At 36.6% G+C, this 26630-nt stretch overlaps 1 long non-coding RNA gene across 2 annotated transcripts in view; it reads left to right on the forward strand.

The window, feature by feature from the left end:
• The first annotated feature begins 214 nt into the window (after positions 1-214).
• Positions 215-26630, forward strand: part of LOC112664537 (uncharacterized) — a 71677-nt gene continuing 45261 nt past the window's right edge. The window contains exons 1-3 of one of the 2 annotated variants that reach the window (XR_007402863.1): positions 215-1637; positions 3254-3341; positions 5951-6004. This is a non-coding gene — a long non-coding RNA (uncharacterized LOC112664537). The remainder of the gene's footprint in view (positions 1638-3253; positions 3342-5950; positions 6005-26630) is intronic. The other variant, XR_007402862.1, reaches the window with a different exon arrangement.

Raw genomic sequence — 26630 nt, forward strand, 5'->3', positions numbered from 1 at the left:
AAGCCTCATTTATATTGCTGCACAGATTAGGGTTTATGGTGACAGTCATATCGTCTCCAAGACATCGAGTGGAAAAAGCCAATGTGAGTGCTGTGTTTGCTCCACCAGTAAAAGGAACTTAATGTTTTGTTCTTTAATGAAAAGAATGCCTATAGAATTGTTATGTGGTCTAAGTAAAATTCTGCATGGAAATAATTTTGCTGAAGAGCAGCAGAGTCATTTTGGGTGTTAATAGGGGAATGTAGTATTGAGATTAAAAAGATTTAACCATGTTGCATTTTATTTCAGTGATTACTTTCTTAACCATTTTTAGCTAAACCTGCCAGCTTAGTATCTGTAATTATGGCATGTATTAAAATCGCCAAGCTGTTAAGTACACACTCAGATGTGTAGCTGCTGCTCTAATATATCACTCAATCATTTCCCATTATACCATGCAACATTAGTCACCATTATTGCAGTGTGCAGCCTTGATAAACACTTCATGCTAAAGGAGAAAAAGTCGGGAATATTGCCTAATGTTTTTTATCTCTGAATCTACATTATGTTTCTCATGTGGTTTTCCTTGCTTCAATTCATCTGCTTCCCTTTGTTAAATTTGCACAAATTCTTAACATAAAAGTATCCCCAAATGTCTATGTTGTAATTAGGTTGTAATTCTGAGCCAAAGTTCTAGTGACAATTTAAGAGCAAACCGAGGAGCCGATGGGATACTACCAACTCTGGGGAGTTTAGAAAGGGAAGAGCAGAACTAATTTATATAAGTCTGGGAGCTGATTATTTTGTGCACAGCTACCGACAAAATAGAAGCTACCTCAGTTGTCCCCCTTTTGTCTCTCTGTACATCACAACTCTTCAATCGTTACTGCTTCTGTACACTGTGGTTAAAATACACTTCTTAATGACACTTCGCTGTGTTCAAAATATCTATGTGTCCACCTCTAGAAGAGCATTGGATTGGTGCTTCTAGATTTTAACCTCAGCATCTCTCTCTTTATAAAAGACCCCACAAGTTGTAACCATTGGCAAACAGGATTCTTTTCACATTAAATTCAGGTGATATTTGATTAATTGACATGAGTCAACTTATGCCCAAGGATTTAAAAAACATACAAAACCATTTATTTGTTATACAAAAAGAATGTGGAAAAGTAACTGAACGACGTGAAAAGGCAGTCAGTGTTTTGGGTGTGTGGAGAGAAGTTCCAGCTGCAGGTCCTCCTGAAGAGGGCACTGAAGCGAGCCCACACTACCTGTGCTTGAGCCCTACCTGCCGCTCTGCACCCTTCGGGATTCCACTGCAGAGAGGAAGCTACTGTCCCTCCTAGTGTAGAGCCTAGATGTGTCCCACCCCTCACCCCCACCTGTGGGCATCCTGTTTGGATGGGGGGCTCCTTGTGAACCTATTGAACTTTCAGAGGGTAGCCTTTTGTTTGCACCTCTGCCCTCTGGCCTTAGGATCATTACTCCAAGTCCCCTACCCCTTTCCTGGGGGTGGCACCTGGACTTCATTGTGTGCAGGTGCTCCTGCTCTTTACCAAGATGCTGGCTTGTTGCTGTCTGTGCTTCCACCCACCAGGAGAGTGTTTCAGCTGATTCCTGTCTTAGCTTTACTGCATCCAGGCCAAGGAACAGAGGTTAGTGCCTTCTCATATGGTGTGTTCTGTTGCCCTCCTGCCCCTATCAGTTGAGCTGACACCAGCCATCATTTCGTAGCCAGTCAGCAATGTTGGCAGAGGCTCTTTCTGTGCCAAAATTAGAAGGGAAATTAGGTTTTCATTTAGTGTTGCTGAAACCATCTCTGCTATTCCACAGCATATCAGACTGCTTGGGCATGGCAAGGAAGTGGTCTCTAAAGAACCACTTTCCCTTGAAAATGGGTCACCAATGGGAGACTCCAACCATGCCTGCAGTGTTGGAAGCAGAATCAGGAATTTCATTTTATATTCTTATTCCACAGATAAGGATCTGAAGAACAGGAGACTTGCCAAAGGCATTTAGGCTGGATTCTGCAGGAGAGGTTGAATATAAAAATTTCCTTTCAAATTTATCTACCCGCCTGTGAATCTCTGAGTTTAGGTCCATTCTGTGTTTTTAGTGTTACTATTCTCCTAAATTCCACATGCTTTTCCCCTTCCCATCTGCTAATCCAAATCCTATCTAACGTTAGTACTGCTTTCTCCATTAGTTTTTTATCAATTAGGAGGTTTTTGTTCACTTTTAACTTTTTTTTTCTTTTGAGGATCTCTATAGGTTTTAGAGTGAGGACTATACAACTTAACTGTAAAAGAATCATCATTAAAATAGGTAGTCTGCCTTAGTACATCTGCATTTCTGCATTCCCGATCAACTTCCAAGTGAAGGTGATGCTTCTGGTCCCTGGACAGTTTTGTAGGATGCTTGTGGTACTTTTTCACTGATTCCTAAGTATTTATTGTTTAGACTAGTTGTGTGGGCATCATCTGGAGCCACTTGTAAAATGCCAGTTCTGGGGAATTTTACTAATTTACATCTGATGAAATAGAATCTCCAGGGTAGGGTCCCAGCATCTGTTTCTTCATAAAAACTTCAGGTAATTCTAAATCTCAGCCACTGAGTCTAGTTCAGCGTCTGTATTCTGATGACAAGAAATTGAGTTCCATAGATGTCTAGAGAGAAGCAAAAGATAGCAGACAGCTTGTGTAATATTAAGAGTTAACAGATCTGGAATTACTCCCCCCTTTTATAAACTTACTGGTATGAACTAAAACGCAAGTCCTAATCTCTCTACACATTTTTCTCATCTGTAAAATGGAACTAGTACTATCTACTTCACATGATTTGTATTAGGGTTGTAGGGGATAACAAATATAAGATGTCCAGGCCATGGTAGATACTGAATATATTGTGATTGGGACTTCATTTTCTTTTTATGTATATTCTCTTCTGGATTACAAATCATTTGAGGGTAGGAATTGAGGGGCTGCTCTCCTTTTTGATCTAACCTATTGCTAGCACAGGGCTGAAAAAAGAACATGCTCAGTAGATGTTTATTGATGTGGCTCAAAACATCCTCTTAGCCTTTCAATATTTGGTCTCCCAATTCAAATTAGCTGGTGTCAGGTAATTCTGTTCCTTAGACCTGACCCAGAGTCCACTGAACTTAACATTCATGTCCTGAGCAGATGCTCCACATCTGTAGTAAAATGACCTAACCCTGGGGTCAACATGAAGGATAATCTGAGATTCATATCTATCTCATTCTGGGTTTCAGACTCAGAAGTTAATCCTGCTTCAAAATGAATTTCTACATCAACCTACTGATAACTAACCTGACCAGTCTGAATGACTCTGCAGCAGAGGTGAGCTGATAGTAATCAAATAACTGCCTCATCACATTACCACAGTCCTTATTTATGTTCTCTGTACCACTAGACTATAAATACCTTGAAGGCAGAGTGTATCTTTTACCTGTAGATCCTCAGTAACATCACAGTATAACATAATTGATTGTTTCATGGGCTAACTCTAGATTTTGGGTTGGAATGAGAGAAAATGTAAACTAACCTGGTATTTATTGGGCATCTGTTCAGAAGTTAAATTAACTTGTTGTAAGTCATTTGCTTTTGATTTTCACTGTAATCCTGTGTATATGTCCTTGTAGAGATATTTCTGAGCCAAGTCATTATAAGTAATTTTAATAGTGGTAGGAGCTACTTGATTTATTATTTGCCATATACTGTGAAAAATTTTTGGCAAATATCCTGTGATTAAATACAGTACTCTTGTGAAATTACTCCAGATTACTACTTGGAGAGATTACTCTTCATTTTATAGATAAGGATACTAAGGCCCAATAAGCTTTCTAAAGGCGAGGATTTAAGCCTGGGTCTGCCTGAGGCTAAAGCTGTGTTCTTAATCATTTTGATCTATACCCACCATATGCTCAGACTTTAAAATTTGACTTGAGAATGGACTAAATCTTTTAGTATTATATTTAATAGTGACATGAATAATTTTCATCATAAATTGTTGACATCTACATTTAAGACAATATATAATGATTCCTAATCACTGGACACCAGAGTGAATTTGGCAGAGTGGAGTTTGTACAGACCTTGACATCAAGGGGAATACGATCTGGATCTGAATATCCTCTCTGCAACTTACTAGTAAAATAGTTTTGGGCAAGTTTTGTAACTGTATTTCAGTATTTACATCTGTAGAATGAGAATGATATTGATTGCAGGATTGTGCTAAGATTGAAGATAAGTAAATACATGGGGTAGGTCTTCCACATAGGGTACACTCCAATTTTCCTACCCTCTACCTGGATATCCTACAAGTTCTTTCAGCTCAGAATTTCCCAACCAATGGCATAGTTTGACTCCAAATTTGTGCTTTAATTTTTTCCTGCTAATTAGATGACCAGCATGTGCCAAATTTTATTTCAAGCTTCCTCTATGGAAGGAAGCCTAAGAAGATTAGTTCAGAATCCCCGTAGTTTGGACATCTTAACTAAAGGAAAAAAAGAATGACCAGATATTGGTAGTTAGACTAGATACAAGAAAAAAAGAGTACTTGGTTCAATGTCATCATTCTTGAATGACCATTAGCTAGATGAGTAGTTTTCCAGAAGGGATCCCAAACTATTAGCATTTAACAGAAAATTACTTATGCATTTTATAGGGTATGCTAATTTATCTCCAGGAGGAGATTGAACATTTCATTACAAGAAAGGCTCAGTCTCTGAAGAGTTGAGGGCCATGTTTAGCTCCTCCTCCTCCATTAAAGAAGTCTTGTTTTTCTGGCACAGGAGGTCCATCCCCTCCCAGACTGTGGTCTCTTAATTAACGATCATACTTTTAGTCTCTTGTTTCAATTCAATTTCTGTAATCAAAATTACTTTTCTAAAATGCCATTCTCATCATATGACTCATAAGTTTAGAAACTCTCCATTGCCTAGGCATAACTTGCTCCTTCATAACTTGTTTTCATGCCTCCTGTCCAGATTCCTCCTAGTCACTTTTTTTTCTTTTTTTAGATTTTATTTACTTATTAGAGAGAGTGCAAGTGAGTGCAGGCAGGGTGAGTTTGCTTTTCCCACCACTATTAAGGAGAAGCAAACTCTTTGCTGAGCAGGGAGCTGGATGTGGGGCTGGATCCCAGGACCCTGGGATCATGACCTGAGCTAAAGGGAGACACTTAACCAAATGAGCCACCCTGGCACCCCATAGTCACTCTTTTTAATGAAGGTTTTTCTTCCATTTGTAGGATCATACTAGCCCTTTACTAAATCTAAGGACTTGACGTACCCATGTGTTATTATTTATGTTTTCTCCTTATTTTCCTTCTGGAAAACTGGATTCATCCTTAAAGACCTCTATTAAATAATACCAGGTCTCTCACGTATTCTTCCTGAACTCCTACTAGGATCAGCTTTTCTCTCAGCCCCTCAACCATCAGTTAACTCTCCATTATTTTGTTCAGCAAGCATTTAGATAGCTTCCAGTATGTGCAAAACACTATAATAAGCACCTTGTAAATATTAACCAATTTATATTTAGTATAATTATTAACTTATAATGACACCATGATAGACACCAGTGTTATCCTTATTTTACAGGTTAGAAATATGAGGCACAAAGAGTTTAAGTTACTTGCTCAAAGGCATACAGGTCAAAAGAACTAGAGCTGGGATTCAAACCCAGACAATAGAGTTCTGAGTGAGTCCTTTCAGAACCCATGTTTTTCATACTAAAATGATTCTTACGATTATATTTCAGTACTTATTATGTTACAGGGTTTTCATTTTTACATGCTAGTCTCACCTGCTAAATGTCCTAAGGAAAGGAACAAATTCTTTCCTTGATTCCTGGCTCAGCACATGGCATGATATGGGTGCCTAATAAATACATATTGAATTGAATTAAGATTAAAAATATTTTTTCTTTCCTTTTCTGATAAACAGACTTGCCTGCCAGTAACTGTCCTTGAGGTTTGTTTATATTCAGTGGGAAGAAAGGTAAGCAGATAAAAGCAAGTTAGTTTAACAAAAAGTCACTACTAGCAAATGCTCAGAAAATACCATTAATTGCTATTAGAGAAGTTCTTTTAAGAAATGGATAATTATTTTTGCCATGTAGTAAGGGAGATGAAAGATTATATGATCATAGGGCAACCAGCAAGTCTTGCTTCTGTAGTGCACGTTGTCTGACCAAATGTCAGTGAAGTCACATACATAGCTCATACATGTAATTGAAACAAATGTGTACACTCTGAATAATGCTAAAAGAGGCTGACCTGTATCTTTTGGAGGAAATACTATTACCAGTAGAAATTCTGATAGCTCAAATAGGAAAAGCTGGACTAATTAAATCTTGAGAAGAAAAGCTCCACAAATCCCTTTAGAGGGGAAAAAATACAATAAAAGGAGATCAAAGACAAAATCATCACTTAGGCTTTGTCATTATAGATAGTGAATATTCTCATGAAAGCATTTGGTAAGTATGTGAAAGAGATCTAATGTTGACTATAGGATTACAAAGCTGTTGTCAGAACAATTGATAATATATATGATACCACTGAAATCATGATACCACTGAAATCAATCTCTCGTAAAATGGATATTGGACTGGAATGAATGCCAGTGGGAATAATGGTGGGAGGCATTAGTTAAGGAAGGATAATACTGTCTTTTTTCTTACGTAATATAGTATTCAGGTAAATATATATCCCATTATAAACCATTTTGTTTTAGGTTTTCTATTCATCAGTATAGATTTAATTATATAAAACTACTAGAGCTTGATATCTAGTAAAGCTACAGACTCAAAATTAGAATTGAGAAGACAGGACCTTCAGAGTATACCTTTTGAACACAACTTTAGTTGTTAGAATGGCCATTGAATAAAACAATATTAATTGAGGTCTCATCTGAAGTTCAGTGGAAAAAAATAAAGTAAGTTTGCTACTCTAAGGAGATTTACTGCAAGCATCTGTCATTTAAAAAGAAAATGATAGGTATATATCATTATCAACAATTTTATATAAATCAGACAATTTCATATGATGATACCTTTGGTTAGTCTTGATGAAAATGCTCACCTACAACACTTTGTTGGCAATAGGGTTAATGTATTTCAGAATAGGATGTCTTCACGTGCATTCTTTAATTCAGCTGTGCTGTCTTAACCTTTGAACTGACAAAGTATACATAGGCTTTGTCATATTTTGTTTGAAAATACCTAGGTTTTGTAGTCCTGAAATTACTGGAATGAAGACTTTCTAAGCACTATCTCACAAAATGCTGAGAACCATGAATTTTCTATTTAGTTGTCACTTTCTGAGGGAAGTGTTCCTTTTGCTATCTGGCAGATACTTTCTATTGCGTGCATTACTATTAAGTATAGAAGTCTTTTTAAACCATTGACATCATAAAGCCTTTACATTTGAACAGCTGAAATAAAATGTCCTTTCACTTCTTTTACATCATTAACTTAAAAACTTATTTGGTGTCTACTGTATGTCAGATCTTCAATACCTCTGAAGTTAAGAGTCTATTAGTGTTGGGAGCAAAGTAAAGAAAAACAAAACTACATGATATTCCCTATATTAAACACTTAAGATGAATAAAACCAGTTGCTAAGTATTTTAAATGCATTTCTTGTTAAATATGTTGCTGGAATTTATTAAATGCTTGCTAAATGGCAGCCATTCTGTCTTTTGAGAAATGGACAAAACGTTAGTAATAATAGTATCTAATAATCCTATAAAATAGATACTATTATTATTAACGTTTTGTCCATTTCTCAAAAGACAGAAATGGGGCATTGGGAGCCTCTTGATCTTTTTAAGGTTATACATCTAAGTGGCAGTGCTAGGACTCCATAGTTAGATACAATGTGTCACAAAACAAACCCCCAAATTACTACTTGAATATTTATAAATATCTGCAGTAAGCTCTTTCATCCTTTTTCATTAAGGCACAGACAGTAACCATAGAGAGTAAGAAAACCGTCTTCTAGGGAATTTGAGACCAGTAAAACCAGAGAATTTAGAACTGCCATCAGGTTTCCTGACTGGGAAAAAAGTCTTCTGAGATTTTAGTGAGAACTTAGATTATCTACAGAGGAAAATGATTCTGTAATATCTCTTTGAGAAACAAAATCACCTAAATTCCATAGTTCAAAGAAAAATGTGGTTTTCTGTGTGATAGAGTAGTTCATGTCTAGTCCCAGTGTTAGAAAAATAAACTACACAAAGCAAGGACCCTAAATGGCATTTCAGTCAGAACAGCTTCTTATAAGATGGTTTGTATAGTTCAGCTCACAAATGGCTGCTATCAGAAGCTGTATCAGTTATCCCCTGGGCTTCTCTGTCTGCAGAGAATAACACAGGAACATAAGGATTGAAGACATGTTGGGTCTAAGTTGAGGAAACTCCTCTCAGGTAAAGAGATCTAATTTTGCATTACTGTCAGTCTTTGTACCACACAGTTGAATACATTTGCAGATGAGCAAACTGAAGCTATGGTTTTAAGGTGGTAAAATACATTTTGGAATCCATTTGAAACCCAGAAAGGTTTCTTGTAGATCTGTAGTGACTTCCATGTTCCTCCAAAAGCTTTCATTGCATTACTCAAGGCTTTCCTTATTTTACCTCCATTGGGAGCTAATCTCTCTTTTCTCAAATTAAAGGCACTCACAACTGGATTCAGCCTTCTAGGAAGGGTTTAATCCAGGACACTTTATGGGATATAAGGCTCCTATGAGACACCTCATTTTAAAACTGTCCTCGGAAAGTGAAAGATGAATATGAATTTGCCAATACTAAAGGGCATTCTACCTATTTGTGAATTAAATCTGACAGATCATCATAGGAAAGAACTGCCCATGCCACCTAAAAATGTGCTGATGTTCTATAAATGTCATCTACTTTTGGCTGTCAAGTAGAATTAGGTGAGAAAAGGATACAGAACTGTCAAAAACTTGTAGGCTGACAGTGTTCTGCAATACAGTTGGTAAAATAAGACCATGAATTTTTTCCAAAGAGGCTCTCTCTCTCTCTCTCTCTCTCTCTGGACATGGATTGGTACCACACTGTCATCAAAGCACAAATACACTTGGGTCATAGTACAAATATAGTCAATAGCTATCTAAGAGACCTTGAATTGTCTTTCTATATGTGATTAAAAAAATCAAATTTGGAATTTTTATGAGTAGATTAAGAAATGTTCAAAGCAAGAGGTCATTAAGAAATGTTTGGAATAAGGGGGCATTAGATAAGTCAAAACTATCCCTAGCGTTATAAATTTAATAATAATTGGAAAGGAGATGACATATGACACTAAGGGAATAACGAAGAGTCCTGAGCATATTCAGCTGACTGACTTAGTATGAGGGTAACCTGGGAAGTGATAGCAGACCACTTAGGAGGTTGTGGAACTATGGACCAACTCTATAAACAGTATAGACACTGGCTCTTAGTAAGGCCTCAAGACATGTTCCCTATAGAACTGTGGACATTTTGTTTGATATGGATGGCCTCTGATTTTGGCAGAAGCACCAAAGTGAATCATGCAGGACAGAGCCATGATGATGAAAATCTCAGCTTTCTAGACCTTCTGGGCAGTTTAAGCAAATGTTTTATTATCCATGTACTGTGACAATGAAGTGTCTGTGGCAGAGGACATGGGATTTGCATACAGCATTTGAGTTCCTGATCTTCCACTTACTATTCAGGACAGATCTTTGAATCTCAGTTTCCTCATATGTAGACTGGGAATAAAGAACAATACTTCATAGAGTTGATGTTTTGGAAGATTGATTATTTTGCTAGGTATAGAATAGTAATTGACAGGGGGCATTGTTGTGATTATTAAGAACATGATTTGAACATCTAAGTGTGCCTGTCCAGCTTTGTGCTAGGCTCGCAGTTATAGCATGACATTTCAGTCATATGTCTTTAAAAGATGACTATCTGGGGAGGAATGGACACCACAAATAGACAATATGTAAGGACTAAAATATTGGTCATTGCTGATTGGCACAATAGGATTTAGATATTTTTTTTATATACATTTGATCACTCATTAGCTAATTTTCCTAGTTACCATTCCTTTTTACCACAGTCATATACATACATACACAAAGCTTTCGTATATATTTTTAACATATTCATATATTATTGCAAATAACACCCAGATCAATATATAGCATTTCTATCACTAGAAAAATACTTTATTCCCCTTCCCAGTCAACCTCTGTCCAAGAGTATTCTAAGGATATACTGTCTTGACTTCTGTTACCATAGATCACTTTGTCTGTTTTTGACTCCCATATAAATGGAATCATGTGGTATATACTTTTTAAGACTTGGCTTCTTTGACTGCATTGGTCTATTAGATATATCCATATCCATGCTACTTCCATCACTGGTTCTTTTTCATTGCAGTGTAATATGCTATTCTATGAAAAAAAATACACATTATTTGTCCATCTGACTTTTAATGAACATTTGAGCTGCTTTCAATTTTGTGCTCTTATAAATAAAGCTACTATAAATGTTCTTATACATGCTTTTGGTGGCTATAACTACTCATTTCTGTTGGGTATGTATATGCAGGATTAGAGTTGTTTTACATATACTATAAAGCATTTTTTCCACAATGGTTTTTATTAATTTGTGTTCCTACCAGCAATATAAGAGGTTTCCAGTTGTTCTATGTCTTAGAGAACACTTGGTATTTTCAGTCTTCCATTTAATCGTCATGACTGTTTCTATGTAAGTATGTGGACTATGCTATTTTACCAGGTGTTCAGGGAAGGAAATCACATATTCACAGAAATTTATAACACACTTCTTCTCACCTTGGATCTTCTTAGTTCTGTAGACTCTCCAAAGAGTTTTTTGTTTTGTGACCTCTACAAACATGATAATGTCTGCTTCTTATCTGCTGACCAAATGTTGATTAGCACTGGCCCCAAGGGCAGATAAGAAAGGGTCCCTCCTTGAAATATATAGCAGAACACTTTATGTACACTTCTAACTTCTAGCTGCCTTTTTGCCTAGTAAATATTTGTTGAAATTAGTTGACTTTCTTTTTATTTTTTTGCTCTACAAAATTACTTTAACTTGTGCTTACTCCTACTATGAACATTGCCTTTTCTTGAAAAATTGATTATAACTTGTACATTTACCTGAAAAATATTGTTTTCATCTTCAATGCTTTTAGTCTTAAATGATATGATTGGAGTGAGAAATATTGTGAGCTTCCCAAAACAAATTTGTACATAATAGTGCTCAAAACCAAGCTATTAACTATTTTTAAGGACCTAAAACAAATTTGTACATAATAGTGCTCAAAACCAAGCTATTAACTATTTTTAAGGACCTAAAACAAATTTGTACATAATAGTGCTCAAAACCAAACTATTAACTATTTTTAAGGACCTAGAATAGCAAGGTAGGTAACTTAGCATTTTGAAAACTATTTTTATTTTGCCTCAGACCTTTAAAAGAACCTGATGAATATTGAGGACAATATGTTTAGAACTCTCATAAAAAAATGTTCACACATGAGTAATATGTGGGAACTAACCATTATCAGACACGTATAACATGTCTGGCAGCATATATTATCTCTGACTCTTTCAACAGCTCTATAAAGGCCCTTGTTTTATAGAAATAAAATTTGATTCTGGACTTAAAATTTTACTTGGCTAAATTATGCATATTTCAAATGGGATTGTCATTAAAATACAAATATATTTGATATCAAATTCTTGAAAAAATGAGAAAGTGAAATTAAAGTTGATCAACTGATATAATTTTAAATAATTTAGCAAATGAAGAGATTAGGATGCTCCTTTTTTGTTTTTGTTTTTTATTGCAAGCACTCCTATTTAAACAGGGATAGATACTGTGATGGTCCATGATGCAAACTATATTGTCCAAATGGGAAAAAGGGACTGGGAGAAAATTGAGGCCTTTTACTTGTTTTCTTTCTATTCTTTTCTCAAATCACAGGGCTTTATTTGAATTGTTCCTAAAGACCATTGGAGCACATTATTTTCCCTTCATTCTAAAGAATATCTTTGCTTCGTATAGCTTAATTTCTATTATTATCTCTCAACACATTTTGTGTTGTCCTTTGTAAAATCTCAATGGTATGGCAGTTTTCTCTTGATGATTACTTAGTTGGAAACCTGAATTATTTCTTTTACTGTTCACTTCTTAAAGTAAACATCTGTATATATTTTTCCTTCTATTTTTGTCAGTGCTATTTAGTATCTTACATATTATTTTATGATTGTGTCTATCTGGCTGTGAGCAAGTGAAATTGAAAAATTCCACTATGCTTATTTAGATCTCTAAAAATCTTCCTAAGCCCCACCAACTAGGGAACTCATAGTGAGTGTCTTTTGGTGAGAGTGACCAGAAAGGATGAGCTGAATTTAACCCTAGGTTTAGCCTAGGTTTGTTATGTATTTGACTATATAATTTACATATTTGAGTATAAAAACCTATTCACACTAAAAATAGGCATTTAATAACATGACTAATTGATATCCCAAATAGGGAATTAGAAATGCTCATAGACCCATTATCAGATGAATTTTTTTACCCTACCATTTCTTCTGTTAACATTTACTTCCTTGTTTGTTAAAATTCCCATGTAAGTAAAAAACAAAAAACAAACAAAAAACCCAGAATCTGAAAGGGCTCTATTTCTCTAGTTAATATGAAATCTATCAGGACTGGGAACACCTGTGTTTCCTAGTATACTGCTGTGGCACTTAGATAGTGCACCCAGACTAGCCAACTACACATACAGGTGCCAAAGTTATCACCTGAGGTACATGTCAGATAGAATTCCTACCTTATTTCTAGAAAGAAACCATAAATTCCTGCCTCAAAAGTAGTAGTAATGGGGGTACTTGGATGACTCAGTCCCTTAAGCATCTGCCTGTGGCTCTGGCCCTAATCTCAGGGTCCTGGGATAGGGTCCCACATCTGGCTCTCTGTTCATTGGGGAGTTGGCTTGTCTCTCTCACTCTCCCTCTGTGCTCTCTCTCTCTCTCAAATAAATAAAAATAATAAAAGTGGTAACAGGATGATGATAATTTAATAGTAATCACAACCACAAATTAACTGTTTTAAGCAGCAGATTTAGGGGCAGATTTTTTACATTCTTGTTCCCTGGGCCCTGCTGAGAACTTCCCACATGACCATCAGTTTCCTCTTAATTTTAAATCATTACTGAGCTGCTTTTCCCCTACCTCTTATCTATTTCAAATCTTCTTCTTGTCTCACAGACATCAAAGCATCTCCCAGACTTTCTTTGCTGCATAGTCATCATTATCACAGATACCCAGATGAGAATGAATATCTTCTTGTCTGGCTCACTTTTCAGAAATGCAGTTTCAGAGTATATGTTCAGTGAAAGGGAGTTCTGTGGCTGAATTACCATCAAATCCCTTAACATCTTTGGCTGAATGACATCTCTAATTTTGCCCATGGGAAAAAAAAAATAGCTTTTAGAACACTTATTCACAAGCTTACTTGGGAGATATATATCAAGAAACTTCTTGTTCCTATAATCAATAATTTAAAATATTTCATGTATCTTAAGCAAAATGACAAAAGTCCATTCTATAGATCTGTTCACCTTTTCAGAATTTTGAACTTATTGGAAATGAAGCTTATGAACATAAATTGAGGCCTTCCTTTACTGTTTATTCCAGAGATTTTGTAATTTTAAAATTTCAAATGCTTGGCTTTGGACTACATGTTGTTTGTGCATTGAGGACAGCTGGTTGTCATCTCCCCCTAGCACTAAGTTGCCTTTCATAATAACTTATCACTCCTGATTTGGACTGTGGGAGGTGGAAGTGCAATACTGGCTATGAGAATTGACAGACAAGTCAGAAGCCCTGGAATAATCTAGAAACTGCAAGTTTTCTCTGTAGTTGAAATAAGGCAACTAAAGGTAAAACTCCTCTGTAGCTTGAGGTTAAGGAAATTGTTTTTTGTGGGAAGGCTCTTTCTTTAGAATGTTTATCTAGAAGATTGCAGTGGGTGACAATTCTTCAGGTACTCAGCAAATGTCAGAAGGACTCCCCTCTTCCCCCCAACTCCAGGATATAAACATGGAGCTGTTAAATTTTGTGTCCTATCATGTAGGAAGTTCTTAGGGATGATCCATCCCACTTTGCCAAAAAATGCTGGTGAAATGACTTAGGATCTTTCTACCATTTAACACTTCTTTAATCTTCAACTCTTTTCTTAATAACAATATCATTTTTATGAAACTTGCCTGAGTAATTCCTTTTGTAACTGGAGACTGAGCAGAAGTTGTGGGAAAGATCAGAAATATTTAATGATTATGTTAGAGAAACTCTTTTCCCTGCTGGTGTAATATAATCTGGATACTACTATGTCTGATACTTGGGAGAACCTTCACAGACAGAGCCACTTCTACACACAGAACTTGGTGTGGCTTCTTGTAGTTCCCGTTACCCTAACTAGGTAATGGCTCTGCCTTTTATAGACAGGTAATGAAGTCCAAGAAATCTGGCAGTGCAATGGTGACAAAGGGTTTTGCCTATGAGGGGGAAATAATCTATTTTGACAAAACCATCTTCATGATAGTTTCATATATTTAGGAAGAGCCCATGATTTTCAAAAATTGTCCAAAAGACAGTGATTGTCAGGTGTAAGCCTACATTTTTTTTACCCATTACATACTGACTCTGCCTTCTGTCACTTCTAGAATTTGTCCGTATCTTGACCTAGATGATGCTGAAAATTTCATGCACTTATCATTTCATCTTCTCATTACTGCATTTTTTCCCTTCTTGTTTAGTGGTACTTTGTTTTAGGGAAAATAATGGTTAGATTTACAGTCTTGGGAATGAGAGAAGTCTCGTTTTAGAAAACAGAATAAATATTGTGGATGGTAAGAGTATTTGTACAATTGCCAGCAAGGAGCTATATCTGATCCTTTGGCCTCTTCAGCATGTGGATTCCTGCCAGCACTTGCTGACGTTTTTTATAACCATCATAGTGGCTAGCAAAGCAACTAAAGACCACCTTGTGGCTAAGTGGGGAAAAATGCATAATAAAAAAAGGAAATGTAATTAATTTGTCTCCCTGGGATAATGAAATATGAGCATTGGCACAGAGAACAAAATTATCATTGTTGAACTTACAGTGCTTTGGGATGTTTTCAATAAAATATGTTTTTGTGTCTGATTCATTTATATGACTCAGAAAATAGAGGATCCTATCCACAGCACAATTTTAGACCATCTCAGAAGATAAAGTGCATAAAATCTACAACTCTGCCCTGAATAATTATGGTTAAATTATTATGTGAGGGAAGTACAAAGTTATTGGTACAGGAAATAAGCACTGTTAAGAATTCAGAGTCAGAAGAGTCAACATGGGGCCAAGTAACCAAGAAGGCTTCATGGGAACAGATAGAACTTGACTTTAACCTTCAACAATATGCTTTCTGTAGGTGTAGAGGGGAAAGGGAGCACTGAAAGTGCAACTAAGAGACAATAATGAAGAGAGTGTTCCTGGGTGATAGGATGGTCACCAATGGCTAATAGAAGGAATGGAATGGAATCCAGCTGAGAAAGGCAATCTATGTGTTGAGGAATGGACAGTGGTTCAGATGTGACTTTTAAATGGAGTTCTCTTTCTGGCTCCTCTGGACTGTGAGCGACAGAGTAATAATTTCTTTGATCACAAGTAAGCAGAAGAGTTGTTAAAGAAGGAAAGATCTTGAAAGTCAATTTTGGAGGGAATGAGTTGGCTCTGATAGTTTGCCTGAGGATACTTTGAGGTTAGAATCCACTCTATCTTAGAGCAGCCCGGGTGGCTCAGTGGTTTAGTGCAGCCTGAATTCAGCCCAGGGTGTGATCCTGGAGACCTGGGATCCAGTCCCATATCAGGCTCCCTGCATGGAGCCTGCTTTTCCCTCTACCTGTGTCTCTGCCAATCTCTCTCTCTGTGTGTTTCTAGAGAATAAATAAATAAAATCTAAAAAAAAAAAAAATCCATTCTATCTCAAACTACTCATACCTGGAAATATTCTGTGTAAGATCAGTGAAGGGATCTGGAAATCATTTTAAAAATAGATACTAAAGAACCTATGGCTGTGCCAAATACTCTTCTGGGTACTTTACAGAAGCCGTAAGTTAGAACTTCACAACCTTGTGAGGTATACATGGTTATATTTCTCAGATGAAAAATTTCAACTTCAAAGAAGTTATTTGGCTTGACATCACAGAAATATAAGGTGGTAGATCTGGAGTTGAACTTCAAGACACTGGTTTTGCATTCACACTTGTTCTGCTTTGGTATGTGATGTAGTATGTACAGGAAAGAGTACAAAACAGAAAGAATGATCTAAAAACTTGGGTTTTTCTAAAGGGTAATCATTATACATGTGAAATTAAGCCAGAAACAGATATGAGTAGTACATAATTTAGTGTTTTTCTACCTGTGATTGTCATTGGGCTACAAGTAATAATGAATAGTACATAATTTAATGCTCTTTTACCTGTGATTGTCATCAGGTTACAAGTAACTACAGATATAAGGTTTGTGTTTGTCATTTATCCTATCAGTAAACACTGTATTCCTGGCTCTGCATATTTGTGCAATTCATAGGGTGCTTTAAAAATATTTTTTAAATCTTCACAAAAATTCTGGCAAGATATGTCCATTATTTCCACTTTATTGGAAAGAAAAATTAACCCAAGAGGTGCTAAATGGCAGAGCTAACAAACCCAGTTTTTGTAGCTAAATCTGATGGCAACTTGATTCCTCCTAAGTGTCTCATATGTCAGCACTAAATTAGCCATCTTGGGGGATCCCTGGGTGGCTCAGCGGTTTGGCGCCTGGCTTGAGTCCCGGAATCGAGTCCCTCGTCAGGCATGGAGCCTGCTTCTCCCTCTGCCTGTGTCTCTGCCTCTCTCTCTCTCTCTCTCTCTCTCTCTCTGTCTAAAATAAATAAATAAATAAATAAATAAATAAATAAATAAATAAATAAATCTTAAAAAAAATTAGCCATCTTGGCTTTTAGAAAGATGACTGGATCTGATCTATTTCCCTTGCTTTGTGTCTGTCCATTATGATAATTGTAGCTTGAAATACTTTTCCAAGCTTTACTCAAAATATTTCTCTCCTTATAGTTTTATTGTTTTCTAATCTAGAGTAGTTCCTATTTTCCAGTTAGCTATTCTTGGAATGGTCCTTAGGTTAGGCATCTAATTTCACCTAATTTTTCAGTTACTAGTTTTAATATTTCTCAATAAATGTAAAACCACCACCCTTCACACAAAAGAATGTTAATAGCCCTGATTATTGGTTAGGAGGAGTGGGAACCTGGTGTTAACAGAAGCATCAGCATGTCCTATTTCTTTTTGCTTAAGCCCAGTCAAGGTTAATTATTCATTGAATACTTTCATTTCATTGAAAGAGCAGAAAAACAGCACAGAGAAAATCCTGATTTCTTAAGTTGCACTGCTCTTTATGGATAATGGTCTTTCTAGATCTAAATGAGGTTACAAATTAGACTTATATTTTGAAACAGACTTAGCCTCGCTTTTAGCACTGAGGACCCTTTGAAGTCATTTGGAGCCTCCTGCTGATCTTTCTACCACCTTTGTGCCCTGACAGCCCAACCATGCTTAACTCTGCCATGTAGATCGTGGGAGAAAGTCAAGGTCAAACCTTTTGGCATTTCTCACACCAGAAATCAGAGGAAGTGGGTGACAGCATTTCATAGGATGCAGTATGCATTTCCTGTTCCCTCTTGTATAATGTGAGGCCTTGCCTGTAGAGCCCCCTGCTGCTGAATTCTTTTCTCCAATCCATTGGTGGTGTTGGGGGGATCCTGCAGAAAAAGCCTGAAGTATTCTCCTATCACATCATAAACAGAGGAGACCTAAGGAATCCTGAGATGTATTACTACTGCAAGAAATACAGAAAATGAAGTGGAATCCTCCTCAGCATTACCTACATTTAAATGTGTTCACCAGTCTGTAACAGCTCCCACTAAAAATGAGAAGTGTTTTTCAATGAGAAAACTTTCTGACTCTGAGATTAAATAAAAATAATTGAAAATGAGGTAGCAATGGAAAGATTTCCTGTAGCTCTGTGATACCACTGGGCTCCACACAATTGAAAAGGAAAAATGTAAACACAGAGTATCTGAAGAAAGCATGTGATGAAGGAACAACAAAGAACTTGATAGGAAAAATCACCTCTGCTAAGTATAATGTCAAGGAAGTTCTATAAGGAAAAAAAAAATTCTTATCCCTCTTCCCAGGGAATATGCAGAGGCAAAGGCAAGCATTTTTAAGACTAGTGGAAACTATCCCAGAATTTAAAACAAAAATTAATAATCTAGCTGACAGAGACCTATGGAAAGTGTTTTATTTTTTCTATGAGGGAAATAAAATCAATGAAATAATGAACATATTGCATTTCTTTTTTTTTTTTTTTTTTTTTTTATAAATTTATTTATTTATTTATGATAGTCACACAGAGAGAGAGAGAGAGAGAGAGGCAGAGACATAGGCAGAGGGAGAAGCAGGCTCCATGCACTGGGAGCCCGACGTGGGATTCGATCCCGGGTCTCCAGGATCGCGCCCTGGGCCAAAGGCAGGCGCCAAACCGCTGCGCCACCCAGGGATCCCACATATTGCATTTCTACACAACATATGTTTTATGCCATTCTAATCCTAGCACTGTATTTTTTGTTATTCCAAATGATTAAGGACTCACTCTAGCCCATTAAGTTTCCTTGGGATGGTGATCTAGAAGGACAATTGAATATTTTGCAGTTCTTCACAAAACTTTGAAAGGCTTGGAGACTTATTTATTGTTTGCTATAGGAAAAGAACATCAAATATACTTGCTCATTTTATAAATACACTTTTAAAAAAATATATAAATACACTTTTTCTTTAAGGTGGTATTAAACATGTATTTGTACAAAAACGGGGGTCAGATATTTGATAGTTAACGTGCTTTCTTGTTGGTCAATATCCAGCCAGAACCAGTTACTTATAATATTACTCTGAGAATGGACATTAGTGGATTTACATCTTCTTTGATACAGTATGAACTATTGCAATATGTTTGGTCACTAATCAGAAGAATAGCACATTCTATTTTCATGTCATATATTGTTCACTTAAGAGAGCTGTTGGCAGATACATATTTTTCTATCTCCCAAAAGAAAAAGATAGTATTGAATGAGAATATAATTGTAAAATTTTCATTGCTTCATTTTTTAAATTACCTAAACTATGATTATTTTCCTTAGCCTTAGAGTAAGTACTATCTTGCATACTAATATTAAGAACAACATAATTTTAATTTTTAAAATTGTAATTATGTACATTTAAGAGTTTTCTGAAACAACACATTAAATTTTGTATGAGGAAAATGTGTTTGTAGCTTATTTGTGCAGAAAAGAAAAAAGTAATGTCGAAAATTATTCCCTACCGTATGTAATAATTATAAGGAAACTGGCAGTATTAGAACATTAATTATCGGACATGAGGTTTGAATTGCTTCTCTAGTAATGATAATTCTTAGTTTCTCATTTAATATGGGTTCACTGACTCTCGTGTGAGTGTCAGGTGCTATTTCAGATAATGAGAAACAGAGGTAAAACCCAGTCTCTTTTAGGTTCATAACCTACCCCTGGGTTTCTCGTGGGTTTACAGGTTTATACTTTTCCTTTATTACATGACTCTGATCTTTTTACACATTGAGGTTGACAAAGGCCCAAAGTAGATTATATCACTATGTAATAGGAGAATATTGATCATGACAATGTGGGCAAACATGGAATGCTTACCATGTGCCAGACTTATTCTAAATGTTTTATGTTTATCTTCACAGAATATCCATGAGTGTTCTATTGTCCCCATCTTACAGATGAGGAAACTGAGAGAAGGCCCAAGATCAAACCAGAATAACTTGTAATGGTGAAATGGGTGTGAGGAATGCTTTGTGATGTTGATATAAGCCAGCACAGCTTCTAATAATCCAACCGGTCAGGGATCTGTTAGTAAATGTGTCACACACGAATATTGTCCCTACCCAAATGGACTTCCATCTCTTGAGAACTATTTCTTTTGAACTGTCAAGAGATTAATTCAATCTTGAGTGAATAGGCAATCTTTCGTGTGCTTACTGAGAAAGCTGCAGGGCTCCCTTCTCTATGGTTAAGTTATGGCCCTCTGTGAACTTCAGAATCAGAGAGAATTCTGGCTCTGCAGTTTTCTGTCCTTTGGGATTTCCCAGAGTGCATCAGGCTTTGCTTTTAAAAATGATGTGCTCACCTTGAGAAGTTGTACTGATACCTTGTTATAGCAGTTTTTGCCATCTGCTCTCTTTGAATCCTTCCTAGAATCTAAACCTTTACATCCTGGCTCTTCTACGTCACCCTCATCAATTTGGTTTGCCTTCCTAGCTACTGTTTTACTTCTCCCTCAGCTCTCTCCCTTCTAGAAGGGTTTTTATAAGATATTTGCTGTTATTTCTGAGATTCTCAAGTACTTATATTAACAAAACCCTTTTAATCTCTTAATGATTCAATAGGTATTATTTTGCACTCACCCCCACTCAGAGGCTGTGGAGTCCTCTTCCCTTTTAGATTGTTTCCATGTTCTGCAGTATCTACTCCCTTTGTAGGAATATGTTGCCTATTTTGGGTTTCATCTTTGATTCCATTTCATTTCCTATCCTGCCACACAACTACTGTTCCTTCATTGGCCCTGCCGTGGGGTAGCAGGGTGTAGAGGATGGGATCTGGCTACCCCCAGCCATTAATCTACAGTTTCTGGAATTCCTAATCACCCAGTTTAACAAGGCCTCCCTGGTTCTCTCTGCCCCACTCTTCTTCCCTGATCTCATCTAAAGAGAATGCCTTTGCTTAATTTCTCTCTCAAAATAGAATTTCTGTTCTTGATTCATGAAAGCAATTACTTCTCTTATCTCTCTGAGGATACCAGTATAACTTTTTCTGTTTTCTCTGCATATTCTTTTTTTTTTTTTTAAGTTGCTTATTTTGTTTAATTTGTTCTCTACCTTTTATATTAGAAATTTTTTCAGGTAGTTTGAACGTGGGGAACCTAGGTTTGTTTGCCCAGAATTAAGAGTAGGTACCATGAAAATAATTGGAAATCTGTGTGTGTATCCACTCTGAGCTTTGCTTTAGTGTGATTTGAAAGGGCTGTTCTTTGAGGAGTCTCTGCTGTCAGTAACTTCAGGTTACTCTCCTGGAATTGGTCAGATTCCCTGAAGAAGGACCTTCCAGTTTCTTGTCTAGAGAGAAGAGACCTAGCTGCCATATCTGAAAGCTGAGTGAAGAAGTGGAGTTAGATCAGAGTCTCAGGACTAAGTATGTGTAAGTTCTCTTATCACTCTGTTGTTAGTATGGTGTCCCTCCTTCAACCTCTCCCCCAGCCCTAAGATAGTAACTTCTGTAAAGAATAAACTTTGTAGTTTTATAACATGGTAGAAAAGAGGGTATTATGTAGAGGAACAGGACTAACTACATCTTGAAGAGTCTGTTTTCAGCCTTGTCTTCATTCACTGCTGCAAATACAGTTGGTGCCTTCAATTTTTTTTTTGTGGGGAATCCCCAATGTAGAGCATGTGTCTGTCTTTCTGTCTGCTAAATCTGTTTCAGATTCTATTTTCCAGGTTTCAAATTTTTTTTGGTCTTGTCTCCTTTCCTATTTTGTTGCCTTTTATTGTGGGATTATGACATTTGGGAAAATTTACTCTTTTTTTAATAGAGCTGTCGAAAGGAAGCAAAAGTAAATTCATGCGTTCAGTGCACTGCCATTAGCCAAAGTGAGCTTAACATTGGCATTTGGTAAATATCAAAGAATGTGGAAAAAATCTGTACATTTTTGGGTCCTACTTTTTAAAAAAGATTTTATTTATTTATTCATGAGACACACACACACAGAGGGGCAGAGACATAGGCAAAGGGAGAAGAGAAGCAGGCTTCATGCAGGGAGTCTAATGCAGGATTTGATACTGGCACCCCGGGATCATGCCCTGAGCCAAAGGCAGACACTCAACCACTGAGCCACCCAGGTGTCCCTGGGCCCTACTTTTTTTTTTCTTTTTTGCCTCCTGGAGGACAGATATTCTGTATCTTTGAAACATTTATTATTTTCACTCGTATATCTGAATTGTTGCCAGAACTGAAATTTCTCTTATGTTCCAATTCTCTTCCAAGTCTCTCAAGCAAATAATCTGTTTTTCCTATAGGAGAGATTTATTCCTTACTTTACTAATCTAATATGTTGAAAAATGCCCATCATAGACTCTTTAGTCTTCTGAATAAAAACAAATGAGATGTTTCCATTTTGAAAAAGGTTGCTCACCTCTTTCCTTTAAACCTATTTTTCCTTGATTGGATTTGTTTGATAATTATTATAGAAAAGTCTACCTTTTTGAAACAGATCTGATGATTTTTAGTATATTGAGTCCTCTATTGTTCCAAAGCAAATTACCCCAAAACCTAGTTGCTAAAACAATCATCTTATGTTGCTCACAATGTTGTGGGTCTAGGAATTCTGGAAGAACTTGGCTGAGTGGTCTTTATCACTCACAGGCCTGGCACCTTGGTCTCTTTCTCTGTCTTTTTCCCCATCTCATCTTCTCAGGCCTCTTCATGTGTCTCTAGACTTCTTACATGGTGGTTGGGCTTCTCCCAGAGCAATTGTTTCAGAAAACAGGAAGTAGAACTGACCTCAGCCTGGAAACTAGGAGAGCATCACTTGTGGGGTATTACATTGATCAGAGCAGTCACAGAGTCTACTCATCAAGAGGAGGTGACATAGGGGCCATTTCTTGGTGGGAGAAATGACAGAGAATTGGCAGCCATCTCTAATCTGCTAATCTCCCCACCTACACACACACACACACAGAACACAAGTATATATGTATGCCACCTATAAAAGCCTCGACTGGTTTCAGAAGCTAAAATAATTCCTAGCCCAATCCTATACAAAAATGGATGAAATACTTGCCTTGTTCAGGGGCATATCAGATTGTCTCTCTGCTCTCCTTACTCTCATCCTAGATAACTTTTTGGCAAAAGTTCTCCTTATAACCACAACTGATAAGACTTCTGATCCTAGAGCAGGAGACAATAAAACTTGACCAAGTGAATTTTCTTAAGGGCCACTCATCTACCTATAGTACAGTGCTGGGATTGTCACATCATTGCCCAGAGAGTGCAGCTGTGCTAGATGATGCCCTCTATGCCATTTAGATGGCAGAGCAGGATGAGGTATCTCTGCCAAGTAAATGTCATCTTTTAAAGTAGCAATATCAGGAACTGTAGAAGCAGTTCCTTAATACCAGGAAAGAAAAAAAAAACTCATGGAAAAGTCATGATCTTGGCTGATATACCTTCTTGACCTTACACAAAAAAATTTTATCGTCTGTGTACTGTCTTTGTTTATAAAATGGTGCCAATAATTTTGTTTCTAAGGGGTGATAGTAAAACTAAGGGCACTCACATTGAGTCACAGTGTCTGGAAAAGAATTAAATAAGGGTTTTCGACTATTCTTTTTAATATTATTATTAAAGAATAATATGAAAATTATTTGATATATGTACCTTGGCATTCATTATCTCTAACACTATTGACATTTAATGTCTAACACTATTGATATTTAATGTCAAAATAGAGTGAGTTGTGTAGAATCCTTGAATCAGTGCCAGCTACAAGTACATTCAGATAATAATTAACATAAGAATCAATTTAAGATCATTTCAAAACTTACCATAGGATTTGTGCCATGCAGTCAGTACTTCCCCCTTGACATATTTCCATGTGGTAATTTTCTGAAGCTTTATCTTAAAACTATGAGATTTATCTGTCCCCAGTTCCAATAAATTCTAGCTTTGCCTAGAGGATGCAATGCAGGGAGTGTGCCCCTTGCCGTACTTCCATCTGGGTGGTCAGCTCAGTAGAACATGGTCCTGTAGCTACTCTCATCATTGTTGTCATTATTACTTCCCTATTCTAATCACACATTGGTTTCAGAGAATGTGCAAAACAAGTGACTTCATGATGTACCCCTGTCTTCAGTCCTTTACCATTTTGAGGGTAACAACTTGGTAATAAAGGAACTAAATATAATATAATTGATGTGTTTGGGGCCATGCAAGCCATCATTATTGCAGAGAGGTAACACAAACTGACACACCTTGTTTTAGGCAGTGTGTGATGTGGCAAAGAGGTATTACCTATGAGTGAGTTCTTAGTATCCAGGAAGGTTTGTATCTCTCATCTATGGCCTGGAGCTTGTGGTTCTGATATAGTACTCTCCCTACAAATTATTTTCTCAAGAAAGAAGCACCGTATTCAAAGACCCACAGAGCTGGAGTCTAATCTTGGTTCCACTACTAAGTGGTTTTGTTTTAGAGAAAGATAATCACTATGACACTTAGATTTTTCAGCTCTAGTATGTCTATATGTTAGAAGAATTAGGAACTTGAACAAGATATGTGTAAAATTCCTAATAATACCTGCATATAACACTTGTTTCAACAAGAATTAATACATGGCCAATCTTTTTCTTCTTACTTCTCCATATCCTCAAACAGATTTCTTGAAGCAATTACTAGATATTATATTACATCATTGTATCTTGAATTATTTCAATATGCATCCTAAACGTCAAAGACATTCTTTAATAACATAGCCTTGGTAAAATTGTGACACCTAAATTATTAATAATTAGTGTTATTGTTAATTCATATAATCAAATATTTAGCCAATGTTCATATTTCCCCAGTTACCATTAATTATTATATTTTATAGTCTGTTTGTACTGGGATCAAAATAACTTCCATACATTGGTTGATAGGTCAAAGTGCCTTTTTAAAAAGTATCTTTTTATTTTAGAATGATTTTAGATTTACAGAAAAGCTATGAAGATAGTATGAAGAGTATATCCTTCATGATCCCCACACCAATTTTGAAAGGCAGCTCGTTTTTGCAAGGCTAGTCCCTAGCAATAAGAATAGGTCTGAAAACAAAGTAGTTGGGGCAGAGTATTCAGAAGTGGGACTGACCTCAGGAAATCAGATTTGCTTTGAACTTCTATGAGGCAGGAGAGCTTAAGTCTCCTTGGAAAAGCTCCAAGATCCCACCCAGAATTTTATTCCATCTTTTTTTTTTTTTTAAGATATTTATTTATGACAGACACAGAGAGAGGCAGAGACACAGGCAGAGGGAAGCAGGCTTCATGCAGGGAGCCTGATGCGGGACTCGATCCCAGGTCTCCAGGATCACACCCTGGGCCAAAGGCGGTGCCAAACCGCTGGACCACCGGGGCTGCCCGAATTTTATTCAATATGAAAACAATGCTTCCATTCAGCATCAGAAGGCTCATAGCAGAAGGAATTTTAGTTGCTACAACAGAAAGAGACATCTGCAAGCCAGTCAAGGAGATAATATGGCAAGTTATGACCCTTTTATAAAGAAGCATTCCTTTGGTTAAGATCAGTTATCAGCAAGGGATGAACCTCTAGAAAATAAATGGTTAGCAGGTTTTTTTTTTCTTCTTTCATGTGAACCACCTAATAAGATTTTTTTTTCAATAGAGTGAATAATAATTAGCTGGTATTCTAGCCTAGCTCTGGTATGAATAAATTGAAAGAATACTTTTGTTGTTGTTGTTGTTTAAAGATAACAGAGAAGATGACAGTAGTCTTGCTCTGCTAAATAACTCTATCACAATTAGGAAGTCAAAAGAAACCATAGCTTTAACAGATCATTAGAATTCAATTTTATATTAATTACACTGTCAAAAAAATGAGTACAATTTCATTCAAGTCAGCAAGCTTTGACTATATTATCTTTATAAAGATCTCTAAAACTCAATTTAATCTTATGAAGCCTGACTGTAAATAACACAGTTGGAATTGACTGAAGAATTCAATCTGTAATGAAATCATATCTTCCTTTGATGGCCTGTACAATCAAGTTGTATTCAGTGATGTTACTTTCTGGATTTTTTTTTCCCTTAAATGTTAAAACTCTCATTGTAAGATGCCTGGGTGGCTCAGTCTGTTAAGCATTTGACTCTTGATTTTGGCTCAGGTCTTGATCTCAGGGTCTTGAGTTCGAGACCGGCCTCAGGCTCCAAACTCAGCATGGAATCTGCTTGTCCCTCTCCTTCTGCTCCTCCTCCTGCTCATGCATGCACTCTCTCTCTCTCAAATAAATCTTTTTAAAAACTTCTCATTTGTAAGAGACTTCATTGACACATTTCCAGTTATTTTTTTATGTTTTCCTAAATATATGCCATTGAATTCAAGAAATATCCCAATTAGGAATATAAGGGCTCAAGCCTGCCTCCCTTGTTGAGGGAGGACAGGGACCTTGGTACATAAACTTGTACTGTGCCCTGCACTGTGCTTCACTGACATAAAACAGTGAAAGCCCCTCCCTCTGAGCTGACCTGTCTACTCCATTCCCCCTGTTCATGGGCAATCTGTATAAAAATACATATTCATCAGCAGAACGCTTGAAAAAGATAACTTTCCCAAAGCAGCAGGAGTTCTTTTTATTGTC

The sequence above is a fragment of the Canis lupus genome, chromosome 17 (assembly GCF_003254725.2).
Source record: "Canis lupus dingo isolate Sandy chromosome 17, ASM325472v2, whole genome shotgun sequence".
Lineage (NCBI taxonomy): Eukaryota > Metazoa > Chordata > Mammalia > Carnivora > Canidae > Canis > Canis lupus.